This window comes from Mesoplodon mirus, assembly GCF_964341445.2.
Source record: "Mesoplodon mirus genome assembly, chromosome: 14".
Taxonomy (NCBI): Eukaryota; Metazoa; Chordata; class Mammalia; order Artiodactyla; family Ziphiidae; genus Mesoplodon; species Mesoplodon mirus.
Window position 1 is genome coordinate 71,080,599 of NC_138990.1, and position 20,745 is coordinate 71,101,343.

Consider the following 20,745-nt stretch of genomic DNA (forward strand, 5'->3'; position numbering starts at 1 on the left):
GGGTTTTTTTTTTGTTTTTTTGTTTTTTTTTTTTGCGGTACGTGGGCCTCTCACTGTTGTGGCCTCTCCCGTTGTGGAGCACAGGCTTTGGATGCACAGGCTCAGCGGCCATGGCTCACGGGCCCAGCCGCTCTGCGGCATGTGGGATCTTCCCAGATCGGGGCATGAACCCGTGTCCCCTGCATCGGCAGGCGGACTCTCAACCCCTGCACCACCAGGGAAGCCTTAAATTGTAGAGTTTTAAAAATATTTCTATAAAAACGTCTTTGGGATTTTGATAGGGATTGCACTGAATCTGTAGATCAATTTGAGGACAGACATTTTAACAATATTAAGGTTTCCAATCCATGAACATGGGATGTCTTTCCATTGTGCCATGTTTAACTTTCTTCATCAATGTGTTGTAGTTTTCAGTATATAAATCTTTGACCTCCTTAGGTAAGTTTATTCCTAAGTATTTTATTCTTTTTGGTGCTAATGTAAATAGGATTGTTTTCCTAATTTCCCTTCCAGCTAGTTCATTGTTAGTGTATAAAAATGCACCTTTATTATTATTATTTTTTAATTGGAAGTCATTGGAGTGTTTTGGGTAGAGGAATGATATGATCTGACTTATGTTTTAAAAGATTGAATTTGGCTGCTTTTTGTAGGATAAGCTATAGGAGATTAAAGGATAAACTGTAGGATAAACTAAAGGAAACTAAAGTAAAGGAGAGAGACCATTTAGAAGGCTACAACAATAGGCCAGATAGGAGAATTGGTGGCTTGGACTATGGTAATGGCATTGGAAATAGTAAGAAGTATAAGATCTAGTGTCTATTTTGAGGATAGAGCTGACAAGATTTGCTGAAGAATTGGAAATAAGAGAAGAAAAGAGGTGTCAAAGAGTGACTCTAAGGTTTGGGCTTGAGCAACTGGAAGAATGGAGTTGCCACTGAGATGAGGAAGACTGTAAGAGGAGCATGTTCATGGTAGTTGGGGCAGGAATCTATCATGAGTTCAATTAAGTGTGAATGTTAAGTGTGAGGTATGAAATGCCTATTAAACATTCAAGCTGAAATGTCAAATAGACATTTGGTATAAGAACATAGGAATTCAAGGTAGAAGTCCAAATAGTGTACATAGATGGTGCTTAAAGGCCAGAGAGTATATGATATCATCTACAGAAGGGATCTAGATGGAGAAGAGATCTCAGGGCTGAAACCTTGGGGGCTCCAGTGTTCGGGATTAGGGAGATGAGATGAATTCACCAAAGGAGACTAGAAGGAGACTGACTAGCAGTCAGTGCAATAGGAGGAAAATCAAGAGATCATGATATCTTAGAGTCAAATAAAAAAATTGTTTCAAGAAGAGGGACTGATCAAGTGTATCAAATTCTGCTGATAGTTTGAATAAGATGAGAATTGATCATTGTATATGTCTGTATGAAGGTCACTGGTGACCTTGCCAATATCCATTTCAGTGAAGAGGTAGGGAGTTAGCTTATTTGTAGTAAACGTGAGAAAGAATGGAAAGAGGGGAGATGGAAACTTTATGTATAGACAGCTTTTTCCAAGGAAATTTCCAAGGAGAGTAGAGAAATGAAGCATTAGTTACCTTGAAAGTGATATGCTGTCAACAGGGGCTTTTATTTTATTTTTTTATGTTTATTTATTTATTTTATTAGTCATCCATTTTATACACATCAGTGTATACATGTCAGTCCCAATCTCCCAGTTCATCACACCACAACCCCCACCCCCCGCTACTTTCCCCCCTTGGTGTCCATACGTTTGTTCTCTACTTCTGTGTCTCAATTTCTGCTCTGCAAACTAGTTCATCTGTACCATTTTCTAGGTTCCACATATATGCGTTAATATACGATATTTGTTTTTCTCTTTTTGACTTCACTCTATGACAGTCTCTAGATGCATCCATGTCTCTACAAATGACCCAGTTTCATTCCTTTTTATGGCTGGTAATATTCCATTGTATATATGTACCATATCTTCTTTATCGATTCGTCTGTCGATGGGCATTTAGGTTGCTTCCATGACCTGGCTATTGTAAATAGTGCTGCAGTGAACATTGGGGTGCATGTGTCTTTTTGAATTATGGTTTCCTCTGGGTATATGCCCAGTAGTGGGATTGCTGGGTCACGTGGTAATACTATTTTTAGTTCCTTAAGGAACCTCCATACTGTTCTCCATAGTGGCTGTATCAATTTACATTCCCACCAACAGTGCAAGAGGGTTCCCTTTTCTCCACACCCTCTCCAGCATTTGTTGTTTGTAGAGTTTCTGATGATGGCCATTCTGACTGGTGTGAGGTGATACCTCACTGTAGTTTTGATTTGCATTTCTCTAATAATTAGTGATGTTGAGCAGATTTTCATGTGCTTCTTGGCCATGTGTATGTCTTCTATGGAGAAATGTCTATTTAGGTCTTCTGCCCATTTTTGGATTGGGTTGTTTGTTTTTTTAATATTGAGCTGCATGAGCTGTCTATATATTTTGGAGATTGATCCTTTGTCCGATGATTCATTTGCAAATATTTTTTCCCATTCTGAGGGTTGTCTTTTCGTCTTGTTTATGGTTTCCTTTGCTGTGCAAAAGCTTTTAAATTTCATTAGGTCCCATTTGTTTATTTTTGTTTTTATTTCCATTACTCTAGGAGGTAGATCAAAAAAGATATTGCTGTGATTTATGTCAAAGAGTGTTCTTCCTATGTTTTCCTCTAAGAGCTTTATAGTGCCCAGTCTTACATTTAGGTCTCTAATCCATTTTGAGTTTATTTGTGTATGGTGTTAGGGAGTGTTCTAATTTCATTCTTTTACATGTAGCTGTCCAGTTTTCCCAGCACCACTATTGAAGAGATTGTCTTTTCTCCATTGTATATCCTTGCCTCCTTTGTCATAGATTAGTTGACCATAGGTGTGTGGGTTTATCTCTGGGCTTTCTATCCTGTTCCATTGATCTATATTTCTGTTTTTGTGCTAGTACCATATTGTCTTGATTACTGTAGCTTTGTAGTATAGTCTGAAGTCAGGGCGTCTGATTCCTCCAGTTCTGTTTTTTTCCCTCAAGACTGCTTTGGCTATTCGGGGTCTTTTGTGTCTCCATACAAAATTTAAGATTTTTTTGTTCTAGTTCCGTAAAAAATGCCATTGGTAATTTGATAGGGATTGCATTGAATCTGTAGATTGCTTTGGGTAGTATAGTCATTTTCCCAGTCTTGATTCTTCAAATCCAAGAACATGGTATATCTCTCCATCTGTTGGTATCATCTTTAATTTCTTTCATCAGTGTCTTGTAGTTTTCTGCATACAGGTCTTTTGTCTCCCTAGTTAGGTTTATTCCTAGGTATTTTATTCTTTTGTTGCAATGGTAAATGGGAGTGTTTCCTTAATTTCTCTTTCAGATTTTTCATTTCTGTGCGTTAATTTTGTATCCTGCAACTTTACCAAATTCATTGATTAGCTCTAGTAGTTTTCTGGTAACATCTTTAGGATTGTCTATGTATAGTATCATGACATCTGCAAACAGTGACAGTTTTACTTCTTCTTTTCCAATTTGTATTCCTTTTATTTCTTTTTCTTCTCTGATTGCTGTGTTGCAACTGGTTTTTGTGTGTTTATTTTGTATCCTGCAATTTTACTGAACTCCTTTATTAGTTCTAACAGTTTTTTTTTTTTTTTAATGAAGCCTAGGGTTTTCTGTATATAAGATCATGTCCTCTGCAAACAGGGATAAGTTTAATTCTTCCTTTCCAATTTACATGTCTTTTATTTCTTTTTCTTATCTAAATGCTCTGTGACTTCCAGTACCATGTTAAATAGAAGTAGCGAGAGTGGGCATCTTTGCCTTATTCTTGATTTTCAAGGAAGAATTGTCATTTTTTTACCATTGAATATGATGTTAGCTACAGGGTTTTCATATACTGTCTTTATTATGGTAAGGTATTTTCCTTGTATTCTTAGTTTGTTGAGAGTTTTTATCATGCAAGAGTGTTGAATGTTGTCAAACACTTTTTATGCGTCTATTGAGACAATCATGTAATTTAAAATTTTTATTCTGTTGATGTGGTGTATCACGTTAACTGATTTTCATATATTAAACCATTCTTGCATCCCAGTGATAAATTCCACCTGTTCATGTTGTATCATCTTTTTAATGTGCTGTTGGATTCTGTTTTGCTACTATTTCACTGAAGATTTTTGCATCTATATTCATCAGGGATATTGGCCTGTAGTTATATTTTCTTGCGGTGTGTTTGTCTGGCTTTGGTATCAGGGAAATGCTTGAGATGTATTGTCAAAGGGTTAACCTATAGTTCTGACTCATCTCCTAGGTTGCTGTGAACCTTGGACAAATATTTCATTTTCTCTGTGGTCTAGCTATCATATCTGTATTATGCCCTAATCAAATTTCCAGGGTGGTGGTGAGGCCCAACTGAAGCAATGGATATGAAAACATATTGAGAAGGGCAGATTGCTAAGCAAGTTAATGTAGATATTGTAACTTTTAGGAACTGTGAGCAGTCATTACAGCAAAAAAAAAAAAAAAAAGTCACAAGGAGGTAGCAGTCTTTGCTATGAATTACATAGTGTTGTATTATATTTTTACTTAAGTGAACTTAGTATAGAGTTATTCCTAAGACAGTAAAATGGTTGCTAAATTATTATAGAGAATGTAATAATTAAAGTTTCTTCTTTTTCTTTTTCAGAGAGAAAATGAGTTAGGTACTATGTGTAAATAAAACAGGATATTTTGATCCCACCTTTTGATTTTGCTGTTTCAATCTTGCCATTTTGCCTCCATCATATTGATATCAAGGACATTTTGACCCTTCTATCTACTCTTTTACCTGCCATTAATAAAAAAAGTAAAAAGTATGATAGCTGTATTTATTGATTCCTAGGTGCCGGGCTCTGCTGTAAGTGGTTTACATGTATTTGCTCTTATAATATAGCAATTTATAAGTTATGCACTATTATAATTCTGATTTTATAAATTAGAAAACAGAAACAGTCAGGTAGTCAGGTTAAGAAATTTGAACAAGATAATTCAGTCAATGATGTGGACAGTTACTTCATGGAATACAAAGGTGATTAGAAGTACACAAACCATACAACTGGCCAACCCTTAATAATAGGTCAATCCTGGATTATCTGAGAGAAATTACTCATTATCATGAACCAACAATCAGTTATTTTTAATCAAGATCATAGTGAATATTACATGTAAAGAATCAGTAAGAGATAACTGTGACAGTTATTAAAACTTCACATGATAAAATGTGTTATTTACCAAATTTAACAGAAGAACATATTGTTGACAAAATTTAGATGGCAAAATTTTTACTTGGTGTCAAAAAATGGTCACAAAAAGAAAATTCAAAATGACTGAAGGCACAATCAATAACATTTGATATAGATAAAAACCTCATAAATGATAAAAGCTTCATTGCAAAATTCACCCCCTAAAGAATTGATCACAATGAAAGTAGGATAGAAAGTAAAAATAAAATAGAAAAATTAGAAATACTATAAATGTACATAGAAACTTGGTTAAAGAATTATAATGAATTAGTGAAATTTACTTCAGTGTGTCTTTCTCCACAAAAATGTAGTCAAACTAGTGGTGTAAAATGATTTTAGACCTGTTTTTGAATTTTTAGGTATATCTTATGAGCATCCTGTGCATCATGGGTACCTTACTAAAGTAAGATACCATGCTTGGTATGCTTAGTTTTTGATTTTTTTCTTCAAGTCAGATTTTTACTTCATCTTATTTGGAAAATGAGTGAAAAATTAACTGTTGGGGTCCATATGCTACTTGGAGAAGAAGAGCTAAAAAGAAGTTGATTGTTCACATTTAATCAGTAAATAACCCTTTTATTTCTACCTATAAATAATATGGATACTTGTTTGTTACTGCTACTGACTAGTCACATTATAGTCACCTAACAAATTCTATTGAATTATAATTACTCAAATTATTTTGTAAGTTGATAATTAATTTAATTTGTTATTTTGACGGTGATTTATAATTTGACACTTTGGAGAATTCTGATCAGCTTAAAAGTATGAGATAAGTATTTGACAGAGAAGCCATCTCCTATTTTGACCATTTAAAAAAAATTCAGATTCTGTTTCAAAAAGGGCTCACTTGAAGTTACAGTTAATTTCTCATTGGTAAAATATGTAGTAACTATTGGAATCTTTTATTTACACTTAGTGGAAAGTAACCCCATTTACAATCTGCAATGTGTTATTCCAAAAACCAAGCATAATTTCCACTAATAAATTATGAGAACTGGAACAAGCTATGAATGACGACCAAAAGGTAGAGGTGCTAAATCTTTAGTTTAGAAAAAGCAATCTTCTAGAGAAGAAAGTCTAAGTTCTTGAAAAATATTAAAATAAGTGCATTCCTGTAGTTCTTAAACTAGATGCAGTCTTATACTAGTTATAAATATTAGCTAGTGAAATGAAATTCAACACATCAGTGGAAAGGACAACTTGAAAATTGTGAGACATTGAATTATTCTGTTTTAGATCAACACTTCCAAGACCTAATATAAAAGAAGAAAAGTCTTAAATTTTATATGTGGAAAACTTTTAAAAATCAAATTAGTCTCATGCATGTTGTTTATGGTTGTGTATATTAAGCCTAGTCAGTACAGCATGGTGGTTAAGAGGGCAGCCTCTGGAGCCTGACAGTTTAGGTCTAACTCCTTACTTTCTCATTTATTAGCTATAGAACCTGTGAACAACTGGGAAAATTACTTAACCTCTTTGGGCCCTGGTTTCCTCACTTCTAAAATAGGGATAATAGTTCTACTTCATAGGATGGTTGTCAGGATTAGATGTGTTGATACACCTAAAAAATTCTACCTCTTGTTGTTGTTAGTATTATTATTATTATTTTACTAGCTACAGGTGAAAATTTTCTGACCTATTTACACATAGCCTTCTTCTCAACTTAATATATAGTTGGTGTTTGGAGCAAATTCTTTCCTACCTAAATTGTTCTTAATCTTTCTATCTGTGTTACTCCTGAAGGCCTACTAATCAGCTGTGTGCTCTGTGTGGTTATTAAGATAATAAAATGTAGCATACTAGTATATTGTGATAGGAATCTAATATTGCAGGTATTAAAACAGTGGGGACACAAGAGAATAAAACTGATTGAGAAGATACTTGTAACTATGTGACCTTGGTAAAGCACTTTCTCTCATGACTCAGCTTGTTTAAAAATTTTTTAGTCATGTAAAATGCTGGCATTGGATTAAATCCCTACTTTCCTTCTTAAGCTTCTGACTTATAGTACTCTTTCTCCTGTTTGAAATGTTCTCCTTACATAGCTGGTCCCACTTTAATGATGCCATGCATGCTTGGACACCTGTAGAATGGACCAGTGTAAAATGGATCATCTGTTTTTAACCCACTCAGGGTTGTCAGTGGAAACCACAGTATAAGGGATAAAGTCATCTGGAAGTGAAGTTTGCAATATTATGTGCAATATTAATATGGAGGCAGTGCTGAATGACAAAATGACTTGATGAAAAGAGGGGAACTCCCGAACTCCTGTGGTGCTTAATATTAATAGGCATTTATTAACGTCTTACTGAACTGGACTTTCTTTAGGCAACATATTGCAGACAGAAGCTGCTGGGAATTTTTACCTTTAACTTTCATCTTCACTCCATTTATAAAAAGCTAATGCTTAAAGGGCTATTTGTTGAGTGTCACCACTATCAAGCACCCACCATTTTGAAGGTACTCTTCTGGGCATTGAGTAAATACTTGACAATGTTCTAAATGCCAGGGCCTCTTGAGAACTTAAGAAGAATGTTGTGTAGGCAGGGATGGGGGAGGGCAACTTGCTGAGGAGCAAGTTTTGGAGGTCTGGGCTGAGTGTCTTAAAAAATGTACCACATCACTACTGCTTTAACTGTTATTGTGCTGGCGGCTGCATCTTCCTCAAGCTGCCTTGAAATATTCTAACATGTTGACACTTTGGAGGAGAGTGAGAATTCTCTTTTCCTTTGGGTTTCGATCAGTGTTTGAAAAGGGAATCATTGAAATATAGGTCTGAGAGGGCATGACAAGGCAAGCCATCACCTCACAATGAGGGCTCAGCAAGCTGTTTTCCATTCAGAGCTGTCTCTCCTCTCTGTCAGCTCTTTTGAAGCACCCATAAAACAAAATAGGCTCATTAACTATGAAGGAGTGAGTGAAGTTGGCAGTTACACCTATTCAAATAGGTTTTCCTTTTTAGATGTTTGCCCTCCAGAAAAAAGAACAGTCAGAAGATGAATGCCTCCATATCAGTGGCTGCTCATGGCCTCCCTTTTGGGGTGAGTGTGGTCAGTCAGTGTCTGGGGGATGTGGGCATTTTGCTCCAGATCTAATTCTAAACTGGTCCATGAGGTTAATGTCTTGGTGAAAAGGCAGGATGGCCTTGTCACCATCATTTCATTCAATAAGTTTGCATATAAGGATAAAGACTGACTGTCTGGTGTTCCTTTTTTAAACAGTCAAGGGCAATTCTTCATGACTCTTCTCACGAGGACACAGACTTGTCTTAGTTGTGCCATCTTGCTGACAGGGGCAAGCAATAGTTCTGGCCTGTGGACCAGCTCTTCCCATCCATGGATTCTCTTCTTTCATGGAGCTTTCACTGCAAATTTGGCTCCTTTTCTGAACCTACAGCATCCACATTTTAATGAGCTGAGAGAGATGCCAAGATACATAAGAGATGGTTTTAACCCTCGAAATCTTAGTCAGTAAATGAGGTAACATGTGACGACGTTCAATAAATCACCATGCAAATGTGAGGCAATTTGAGATGATCCTTGAAAGAAAGATGGGAAATGTTTCTATGGTTTCTGGTTGTGGAATAGTTTGAGCAAAACCACAGACGTGTTTATAATCAGTGGACAATCTTTTTGGTCCTTACTTTATTTGACCTGAGCAATATTTGACACTGTTGACCCTTTGCTTTATCTTGAAGGGTTCTCTTGGCTTCATGACATCACACTCCACTGGATTTCTCCCTGCTTTTCTGACAGCTCTTTTCAACCTCACCCCCAGGTTTCTATGACCACGTGTATGCTGATGATGCCTCACCTGTGCCTCTAGCCAGGCTGCTCTCTTGAAGGTCAGACCTATATATCTCTCTTCTGTTGACACCCGCATATCCAACTCTTACTTAAATACCTTGAGTCCAGCATGTCCAAAACTGAACTCCTTATCTTTCTCCCCAGTTATGCATCTTCCTCAGTGTTGCCTATCTCAATGAATAATGTACATCTAGTTATTCAAGTTGGAAACATGGTTTAATCTTTGACTCCTCCCTTCCCAACACCCTCCATATGATAAATCATCATGCCCTTTATATTATAGTTTCTTAATATCTCCTGAATCTGTCCAGGTCTCTCTGTCTCCATTGTTACCTCCTTGGGTCAGCTTTCCATCATCTTTTGCTTGGATGAACTATAGTAGCCATCTGCCTTCAAGCTTTCCTCCAGCTAATTCTTTCGCTACATTGCAGGCAGAGGAGTCTTTCTAAAGCACAAATGCCATCATGCTTTTTCTTACCTTAAAGCCTCCTAATAGCTCCCCTTTGCCCTAAGGACAGTGTCTACATCCTTAAGTAAGGCTGCTTGCTTTTCTTGTTCTGGCCCTGCTGGCCTTTCTTGCCTCATCTCTTGCCACCACCACTCAAGCTCCCTGAGCTTCAGCCATTTTGAAGTGCTCCTGCAGTTTACAGACTCCCGAGGTGAGTTTTCCCATCTCCAGGACTTTGTGCACACAGTTCCCAGCTAGCACGCTCTTCTCCCTTGCTCTGCCTCTGGACTCAGCTGGGAAATCACTGTTCATACTGTATTCTAATGGCCTGTTTACTTGTCTATATCCCTTTAGGTTGGTCAATACCTCTTATAGAGCCTGGAACATTTCAGATATTCAGTAGATACTTTGTGGATGAATGAGTTAGTGATAACACATGGAGTGTCTTTAAGGATGGCAGATTCCCCCAGTCTGACTGGAATGTAGGCTATGTGAAGGACAGGAGTGAAAGATATGAAAGGTGTTTGGGTGTCTTAGGTTGGGTTCCCTGAACACAAATTCTGAGACAAAGATTTCAGTACAGGAAGTTTATTGGGGAATGCTCTTGAGGTCAACTCCTAAATTAAACTTTACTAGGCCGTGGGATTCCACTGAAGGTATTTACACAGAGAAGTCATGTGACTCGGAGCTGTACTTAGGAAGATTAATCTGGCTGAGGTGTCTAGATTGGATTAAAGGTGGAGAAATTGGAGACAGAGAGGACAGTGGGAAACTTTTTAAATGGTCCAGGTGAGGAAATAAAGGCCTGAGCAAGGGTGTTGGCAGTGGAAATGGAAAAGGCAGGTGGTTATTTGCAAGAGATATAACAATGCTGGAATCCACAGGCCCTGGTGACTGATTAAATATAGGATGTATGGAAGAAGAAGGAGACTCAAAAGTCAGTTCAAGGTTTTGAGCCTGGCTGAGATGTAAGAATGATGGTGCTAGTGATGGAAATTTAATAAGAATATAGTCTTGGTAGTAGATTTGTTGAATTTGCAGTAAGGCAGCCACTCAAGGAGAAGTGGCCTATAGGTGGCTGGGCAAGGAGAGATAGGGAGGAGATGATGACATTCTAAGTAGGGGTTGATGGTTTGAGATGGAGCAGCGAGGTAGGAATACACATCACATGTCCAGGGGACCATGAGAAGATCAATTTGGCTAGAAGAGAGAATTCATTGAAGGAAATATTAGCTTAAAAAGTTGGAAAATTTTTTGTGGAGGGACTTGAATAACATGCCAAATAACAGAGGGGTTAGAGGAGTTCAGGAGATTTCTTATAAAATTGCCTTGTTTTCCGAAGTTTGATCCTATCTCCCATATGAATGTGGGTCTCCATAAATCCAAAGAACTAGAACTCTTCGCTTGAAAGACACTCTGTTTTTTACACTGAAGTGGCTCTGAAGACTGTTGGTCATTGACATTCTTTTTTGTGGAGATTATATGAAGACACATTAAAGGAAAGTCCAGTTTGCATGCATTTCTGAGATTTTTATATTCAGTCTTTGCTTAGCTTTCATGAGGCATGAAAGATCTGTGGCCTAATTGGTCAGCTGGTTTACTGGCTCACCCTGTAAAGTAAATATTGTGTATCTGCAAGTGGAAAGTCAGTATGTGTAATCTAGCTGCCTAGTCACGCCTGCCCAAACGCTGTTGAAAACTTTGACCAAGGGCTATAAAACTGTCAAGAGCTAGGGCCCAAGCTTGCTTCCATACCAAATAGCTCATTATTGAAGCTATTGGGAAGATAACAGGGCATGCATTTGACTTGCTGGGATTCCTTCTTTGCTACAGAAGCATCTGGCAGAGCTAAATAGCTTTGTGTTACATAATTTTTCATTTCTTGTTTTTTATTTATCCTCTAGTTCGATTTATTTGACATCAAAACTTACTCTGCCTTCCTTTAAGCACACTCATAGAATGTAAAGTGTATCTTGATATCAGTGCAGTGACTTCAAAATGGAATCTTCAGATTGGCCCTCAGACCATTAAAAAAAACAAACAAACCCAAAATTTCTTTGGTGTTGTTGAGCAGATGTTTGATTTTTACCCCCCTCCAAGGTGATCATGGGCTGCTATGAGACTTCCCCATTGCCATTTAATGACATTCGCAACATCACTTATTTTCTATTTTCTTTGCATAATTTAATCACAGAATATTGAAAACATCTCTTGAGAAAAGGATGAGAATTGCTGCTGAAGGGATTAACCTTTTTTTTTTTTTTTTTTTTTTTGAACAGGAGGAAGTAAATGATAGGTACTGAAAGCCCCATGGTTGCTTTTGGAATGGTCTACTAGATTTGACCAGTGCTGGAGAGTATGCAGTGGATGATTTGCAGTTACATCTGCTAAGGTAAAGAGGCCTGAGTGTGTTTGTAACTTTCTGCACAGCTAATTGCATGAGCTTTCACTCAACAGACGAAAACATGTCAAATCTTGATAAATTAAAAAATAAAACCTAAGCGTGTTATTAAGTTGCAACTGATATTCAACAGCTCTACATAAATCTCTAAGAAGCAAACGAAGGAGTATTTACTCTTTTATTCATTGTTCAACTTTGCCCAATCGATTTTATGCCTCAGTCCACAGAAATGTTTACTGTACTATAAAGGTTTTTTTATACTTACATTTTATATTTAACAGTGTCCTTCAGATGTTTGGTCTAAAGAGGGTACGTTTCAGTGATCCAAAGAATCACATAAGGGCTGTATGTTGTGTTTTCAATTAGAAATCTTAATTGCTTAATGCCTTACTTATTCCATTTAGATCCTTCCTGAATCCAGGCTAATTTTCATGGCTGCCTTAGCTATCCCTAGTATAAACTTTTCATTTCCTCCCTATTTACCTCAGCTAGAGATGAAGAAGAGTCATCTTCAGACCTTATGTTGTGATGTTAGGAACGCTGAGAAGACTTCTTTATTTTCCAAATTAACTCTCATAAGTAGTTTTCTTTTTATTAGTAATATTCCTTTAACAGGCACCAAAGCCCTTAATGTAATTTACTCACCCATGGTGTCTATTAGCCTCATCCCTGGTAGACAGGATTTTGGTTTACTGACATGTTTTTAAAAAGAAGCACAGAAAATATCCATGGCCACATAAAATTAGCCACTGACCAGTAATGAGGTGGTTAATACTATGAGATTTAGTGTCAAACTGACTTGGGTCATAGACCTGGTTCCACCACTTTCTCCCTGTGTGACTTGGGCAGTTTATTCTCCAATACTCAGTCTCTTCATCTTTCAAATGGGATAGAAATGCCCCTGTCATAAAATGAGATAATATCTGTAAAGCATCTAAAGCATTTAGCATGGTGTGAGGCCACAGTCTATGGCATACAATAGGTGCTCAGGAAATGTTATTGTCATTACTATTTAAATATCTAGGCATTAAAAAATGCCTTTCTTGGAAAAGGTTAACACAGATTTGGTAACACTAAGCTATGGTGTTTGTTTGTTAAGATGTTTGTAAGCATGCCTTAGATTTTCACCTGAGGCTCTGGGCTAAATTCCATCCTAGGAGATTAATGTGAACTCCCGGCACCTGAATCCTTGCTCCTGACCCTCACTTAACACTTCTGAATAAAAAAACTGCTCCTGCAGCTTTTGCCTTTTGCATCTACTTGTTTGACATCTGGACCTCTTGCTCTGCTGTTGTGTAGCTCAGGGGTCCACAATCCCCAGGCTGTGGACCAGTACCGGGCCCTGGCTTGTTAGGAATGGGGCTACACAGCAGGAGGTGAGCGGTGGGTGAGCTGAGCCCGTGGCTTCATCTGCCGCTCCCTATCGCTTGTGCTACCGCCTGAGCCATCCCCAGCCCCCCACCGGCCTGTGGCAAAACTGTCTTCCGCAAAACTGGTCCCTGGTGCCAAAAAGGTTGGGGACCACTGGTATAGCCAAAGGCCGGCCTTTTCCCCCTTATTCTCTCTTACCAGGAGGTTTGGCTTTGTTATGCTGCCTCATCTACCAAAGTCTGATTCTCTGGTCTGAGTTCTTCTTTTTGGCTTTGTCTTACCAGGTCAGCACTGATGGACCCGTCCCATAGGCTGCATGTAGGTCACCAAGATGTTGAAGCCCCCAACTAATGGGACTGGTGGGCTCTTACTACTATTGAACAGGCACTCATATGGAAGATTCTTGTAACCACCTCACAAATTTTAGACTGAACCTTCAGCTTTAATGTCCATTTTTGCTTAGGAAGCTTTAATATGGCTTGGCTATGATTACCTATCATATTTCCAAGATTCCTATGGCTTTTTTGAGTTTGCTTTTAATTTTTTTAAAAAGAACTTTTAATCTGATAAGAAAGTCATTGTAAAAAATTTAAATTGCAGATATAGGAAGGTACAGAGAGGAGAATACAGTGTTCTTTTAATCCTATCCCAGAAATAACTATAGTTAATATTTGGTTTCCCTCTTCTTTCCATACATATACTTATGTAATTGAGATAGTACCTCTTACATTGTCCACTTAATACTATATCACAAATATTCCCCATTCCATGAAAATCTCTTTATTAACACTTTAATCACTGCATAATGCCCCACTGTATAGATGTGCCATAGTTTAAACTTAGCCATTCCCCCATTATTATATATTTAAACTGTTTTCATTTGTTTGATTATTAGAAATGACACTAAAATAATCATATTTGTACATAAACATTTTTCTTATAAATTTAAAACCCATTACAGATACGCTTTTTTAAAAAAAGAATAGTTTTCTCTCTGCCATCCTTGGACAAGGAGTAAACAACTAGACTGAGACAACTGTAGACACTTAAATATCCATTGAATGAATAAATAGGTATTGAAAAGGTGATTTGCCCTCATTAAAAATGAATACATACAACTGTGGAACTAAGTAAGTGTTCTACTTACCCTTGAACACAAGAAGTATGTTAAAGAGAAAGGATATAGAGAAAAATAAGTGAAACTAAAAAAAAATTTGCGAGTTAGAAAACTGTTCTCTGCTCCAGTGGAACACTTCCATTGCCATACTAAAAAATATACAGTTCACCTTTGAACAACGTGGGTTTGAACTGCATGGGTCTATTTATATGCAAATTTTTCAGTAGTAAATAAAATAGTACTACACAATCCACAGTTGGTTGAATCCATAGATGTGGAACCTCAGATATGGAGTATAAGGTGGGCTGGATGGGTTTTTGAGTGGGCAGAGGGTTGGTACCCCTAACCCCTGCATTGTTCAGTAGTCAACTGTACTCATTTCCTAGCTTCTCCATTGATGCAGAGACTGCTAGCTAGTAACCAAACTCCTTTGCTCTTCTTTCTGAATACACAGCTAGACTCTATTTCCCAGCCTTCCTCACAAGTGTGGCCAAAGGGATATAGCAGAGCGATGTAAGCCACTTCCAGTCCTGCCCCATAAAATGTTCTCACTTTCAACCTGCCATTGATCCACCTCTTGATGTAGATGAGCACAGGGACCTTGGAAGCCATCAGTTGCAGGGAGTAGAGGTCCCAAATAGAAGCAGCTCGGTTCCTGAATCTCTGCTTGGAAACAATTGTCTGCCTATTGGGTTACCAGAAACTTAGGCTCATTTCTGACATGTCCTTCTCCCTTATTATCCATATGCAACCTGTCATTAAGTCCTTTGTCTCCTGTGTATATTGAATCTGTTCATTTCTCTTCATGCTCTCCACCAATACTTTTGTCCAAGTTAGCATATCACCTTTTCCTGGGCTGCTTGCATAGCCTTCTAACCTGCATCCATTCTGACCCGCTTCAGGTCTATCTCAAGGTAAAAGGGTATTTTACCAAAGTGCAGATATGATGACATTATTTACCTGCTTTAAATATTTAAAAAATAGTTTTCAATTTCTCTAAGAATAAAGACACAAATTTTTCAGTGGTACCCTGTCTAGCTTTATCTCCTATCAGGCCACCTCTTACATTTTCAGCTTCACCTACACTGGCATTCCAGTCCCTTGGACTCCATCCCGCAAAATACTTCTTCCCTCCGAAGGGCCTTTGTGTATGTAGATCCTTTTCTGAAGGCTCTTCCCTCCCTTTTTTTTTTTTTTTTTGCGGTAAGCGGGCCTCTCACTGTTGTGGCCTCTCCCGTTGCGGAGCGCAGGCTCCGGATGCGCAGGCTCCGGATGCGCAGGCTCCGGATGCGCAGGCTCAGCGGCCATGGCTCACGGGCCCAGCTGCTCCGCAGCATGTGGGATCTTCCCAGACCGGGGCACGAACCCGTGTCCCCTGCATCGGCAGACGGACTCTCAACCACTGCGCCACCAGGGAAGCCCTTCCCTCCCTTTTTATTCAGTTACCTCCTACTCATCTTCAGGAGCTCATCTCTAGAGACATTTTTCAAAGGATGCCATGGTAGGTCATTTGATTTCCTCCTATTAATAGGCTCTTGGAGCACCACCTGCCTTTTTGGTAGCTTCTGTCATAGTTGCAATTTTACATTTGTTTGTGGGATTATTTAATTAATTTGTTTCCCCCAATAAACTAAGTTCATTAAATGCAGGAAGGGTGTTTAAACAGCCATCATATCCATGCTTGTGGAAAGAATAAAATAAGGAGAGAAGTAAAGAAAGAAAGAAAGGTTGGAGAAATGAAAAAACTGATGGATGGAGTGAGATTTGTTACCACATTGTTTAATATTAGGAGTCAGGATCTTGTTAAGTTAGGAACTACAAGATTTATGAGGTTTCTTGACATGTCCCTTGTTGTGTTTTACTTCCTTACCTTTGTGTGTAAATTCCCCTCTGCTGGAATACCCTTTTTTTACTGGGACAAACCCTATTCCACCTTTAAGATCAGCCCAGCCTTCTCTGATTTCTCCCAGGCAGGGTTAAATGTTCTCAGCTGTGCTCCCCTTAGAACATATTAAGGCTCTAGAGACAGATGGGTCTTGTTTGCAATCTTGGTCCTGCCCCTGCTTGACATTTGACCCTAAGCAAGTCATTGAATCTGCTTCTTCAGTAAAATGGAGCTAAAAATTCCTTCTTCATTGGATGAATATGAGGAATGAGATAATGGACTGAAAGCACCTCAGTAAATATAGGTGCTCAATAAATAGTGACTACTTAAAACAAATTGAATCCAAAATTATTGTGTTTAATTTGCTAATCATATTGTAAGTTCTTTGAGGCCAGGGACTATGTCATATTTACCTTTGCTCCCTTAGTACTTAGCACAGTGCCCTGTGCATAGTGGATTCTCAGTGAATGTTTAATAGCTAATCACCAGATTAGGAAATAAAGGCAGATAATTGCTGCTAAGAGACAAACAGGGGGAACAGAATGTTGAATCACTACAGGAACACATCTAATAGAGGCCAGAGGTTGAAATATACTTTTCAACTTTTGAGCTTGAGTCAGAAATTAGCAACTCTTAAATACACAATTGCTATTAACAAGATTAATTGATGCCTGTACATTGTGATGGTAAGTTTGAAATAAAGGGTCATCTCCTACACCTTTTTTCCCTGCCTATTCAAATATTCCAAGGCCCAGATTAAATGTCCTTGTCTATTTTCACAAAAGCCCCATATATGCTAGGCACAGGGCTACTTCATGCAATTAGGGATGTATCCAGGTTTTGAGCAAAACTTATATATATTTAGAAGCTCACTTTAAGGGAAAGAATACAAAATTATAAATGCAAAATTAGACACAAAAATGAGTTCTTATTTAGAATAGCAAAAGAGATCACAAATAAATCACAAATTTTAAAAGCTGACAGCAAATATCACAGTCTGGGAAAATAATATTTTTTTTATTAATTAGCTGCCAGGAACTCCTTTGTAATAATTTTTCCATTACATTTTTTTGGATGCATGCTGTTTGATTATGGTAATAATTTTGTAACATCATTTCTTTTTTTAATTAATTTTTATTTTATATAGGAGTATAGTTGATTAACAATGTTGTGTTAGTTTCAGGTGAATGGCAAAGTGATTCAGTTATACATATACATGTATTTATTCTTTTTCAAGTTCTTTTCCCATTTAGGTTATTATAGAGTATTGAGCAGAGTTCCCTGTGCTATACAGTAGGTCCTTTCTTACAGAGACAATAGAAAGATAACTTTATCTTCTAGAATGGTTGAGAAAAAATGTTAAATTGACAGTTTGCAGAAAGGTTTCTTTGGTTTCACAAGCCATTTTGGCAATGACATACAAATTTTTAGAATTGTCAAATTTGGGAAACCTCTATCAAGTTTTTATCACATAACATATGTACAACTCTAAATCACTTTAAGTTTTCTTGTGCGGGGACTAATGTTAAACACCCTTTGAAATGGCCACACTAACTAGTGAGTTGACAGTGCCCTTGTTGTGGTAGTAAAATTACAATTTTTTGTTTTCTTTACTGGTGTTAGTGTTCATATCAAAGTAGCAGGACACTTAAAATCCTTCCCAGTGTGTTCACATGATTCATTCCTTTTCATTAATTTGATCAACTCAAGAGTCTATTCATTACTTCTATTTGAAATTTATTTCTTCATCTCAATGAATTACAGTTTTTGGTATTATCTGAAACAGAGTTTGGGGGGTTATAATTCACTTCTCATTGTCAGAATAATTTCTAATGAGCTCTTATAGAAATATATGAAAAATATTTTCATGGTATGGTGCATTTATAATTGCCTATGCTACATAATTAAATATATTCTTGAAAAGGCATTGAATAAAAACCATATCCTCTGCTTTTCATTTTACACCTCTGGTGATTAGGAGAATTTTCCATAGATTAGCTTCTGGCTCTGCATATTTCAAGACTTGTTTTTCTTCTACTACCTACTCTGGTGCTGGATACTGTAGGACACATTAAATTGTGATAGGACCCCTGGCCTTGAAACTCTGTGCATGCTGTCAGGTAAAATCAACACAGAAGGTGGTAGGAATATTTTTAGAAGCTATTCCTACATCAGACAGGAACTGGAATTAAACATACATAGAAGTGACTGTGAACTATATAGGTATATTCCACTAAGGCCAAGTTAAATGTACCCTCCTGACTCAATTTCCTGGGCTGGATTCCCAAAAATCCTTGTGACCGTCCCAGTGCTACCTAACATGAGGAGAAGTGTGAAGGGTGGAACCTAAGAGGAAAGATCAATACTAACCCATCCAGCTAAAATGTATTACTTTTTCAAATTTTACAAAAATAATATGACACTGTGAACACATTGTAGGGTCCCTTCAGGGCCTTGGAAAGGACTGGTGCAAGGGAAGGGCCTTAAAGTTTTAGCTTCACTAGCTTCCTTGAAAATTCATCTTTGAAGGGCAACCAATTTTATATAAGACTCTGTAGTTGGACTTGTGATGTGCTCTGGAATCAGATAGGCTCATGGTGTTAAGTATACAATACCACTTTATGTAATGTCTTATGTGTCTTTGCATCGAATGGACATGTTTGGTGCCTGATTTGCTAAGTGAGTGATACACAGAGGAGAAGACTAGAGTTTTCTCTACAGAAAGGAAGAGAGGGAAAAAAAAGGTAGAGAGCCAACAGAAAAAGGTTAAGGAAAGACTCATGAGGTATGAAGCCATCAGGCCAGTTACATGTGCTTCTGCTGTCAGACTCCAAGCAGTGTGGATATTGCTGCCCACCAGACATCCCCTCAGCAACAGGAGCTTACTGGGTGTTGCAGTAGGAGTTTCTAGCTCACTGACAACATCCCCTATCAAGCCTCTGTTTCTCTTCTCCTCTGCCTGAGGGCTTTCTCCAGTGCCAGGAAGCTCACCCGCCTGCAGGTAGTTATAAGTGGGTGTGGCATTAGTGCCCCAGGAGGCGACCCTTACCACAGGGATGGGAGTTGCAGATAAACAGCCCAGTCTAGGCGGCTTCTGGTGGGATACTTTTGAGGTGAGTTCCACACTATTTCTCAGAGGATCCCCAAAGATGCTAAGTGCTAGTTTGCCCACAGAAGTGACCCACTCATTAACTCACTCATTGATTGGCATCTCTCCCTTCCCTGACTCACTTTCCCTAGTTTCTCACCTGTGCTTCCTAAGTTAACCTGTCAAACTACCAACACTCAGTTCTGTAACAGGGTCTTCTTTTGAGGCAACACAAACCAGGACACCTGGTTTAAGTCATGTGCAAGTAATTTACCACTTAAAGAAACAATCTAAATATTAAGATACAAAAACATGGAATACAGTTTTAAAGGAAATAAATAAACAATTTGGAGATACGCAACAAAATTATTTATTCGTGTTATATGCATCTGTTTAAAAAGAATGCTGAGATTCTGATGAAACTAATTTAGTTTCTATGGGAAGATAAAAAAGAACTGAATTATTGCATTCAGGTCTTTAAAATTCTCTTGCGTTTATATTCCAACTCTGGCTTATTAAAGGGGTCTGTGCTCCGTTAACATACACATGCGCTTACAATATAAACAGCTTAACTAGACATCTGTGTTGACTACATATAAATGGCAGTTAACTTTTTGCCTTGTTTCTGTTCAACGATCTTGATATTTTAGTCTGCTGGCCAGATGAAACAAGATTGGTTTTTTGGTACCAGATGTGTCACAGTTTGTGCTTGTATTTTGCAGGTGCTCCCCCCAGCTGGGAAGATGGAAACTTGCCATCTTTCTGAGATGATGATTCAGGATAGAAATATAAATGTGTTAAAAATAATTCGACATATTAATGGAAGGCTTTGTCCCTTGTGGGCTTCTTATGCATAACATATGAGCAGACAGGCAGCTGTTCTATATTTTAAAAGAAGAGTTAGAAAGTTAGAAGCATACATGGCTATTCAAAACATAAGAACTGCTTGCATTGTGGAAACAAGGTTCAACAATAAACTTGTATTTGTGAAGCTTCCCCCCAAATAATAATCCCATTGGGTTGTGTTCAGGTGGTCGTAGGGTTTTGAACAATCTTTCTATTTCCGTCATTTAGATTCACTAAAACACCTTCCTTGTAGGGGCAGAGTGGTAGAGATGACTACATTTTTTTAGATAAAAATGGGGATTGGTTTGTAGGTGATTTCCACCCTCCAATATTTATATATTTTTAATCACAATAAAACCCCTAATTTGCGGGGGGAGGTCATTTTAACTTAAACATTTTGAAAGAACCAAAAGCCCCATTGAGGGCTGAGTTGTTAATAAAATGTGGTATCTCTTATCTTATTTCAAGCCGCTAAAGCAAG

At 37.8% G+C, this 20,745-nt stretch overlaps 1 long non-coding RNA gene across 1 annotated transcript in view; it reads left to right on the top strand.

The window, feature by feature from the left end:
* LOC309815244 overlaps nucleotides 1–20,745 on the top strand; it is a 209,443-nt gene that overhangs the window by 141,611 nt on the left and 47,087 nt on the right. Inside the window, exon 3 of the long non-coding RNA XR_014295824.1 lies at nucleotides 11,836–11,948. This is a non-coding gene — a long non-coding RNA (uncharacterized lncRNA). The remainder of the gene's footprint in view (nucleotides 1–11,835; nucleotides 11,949–20,745) is intronic.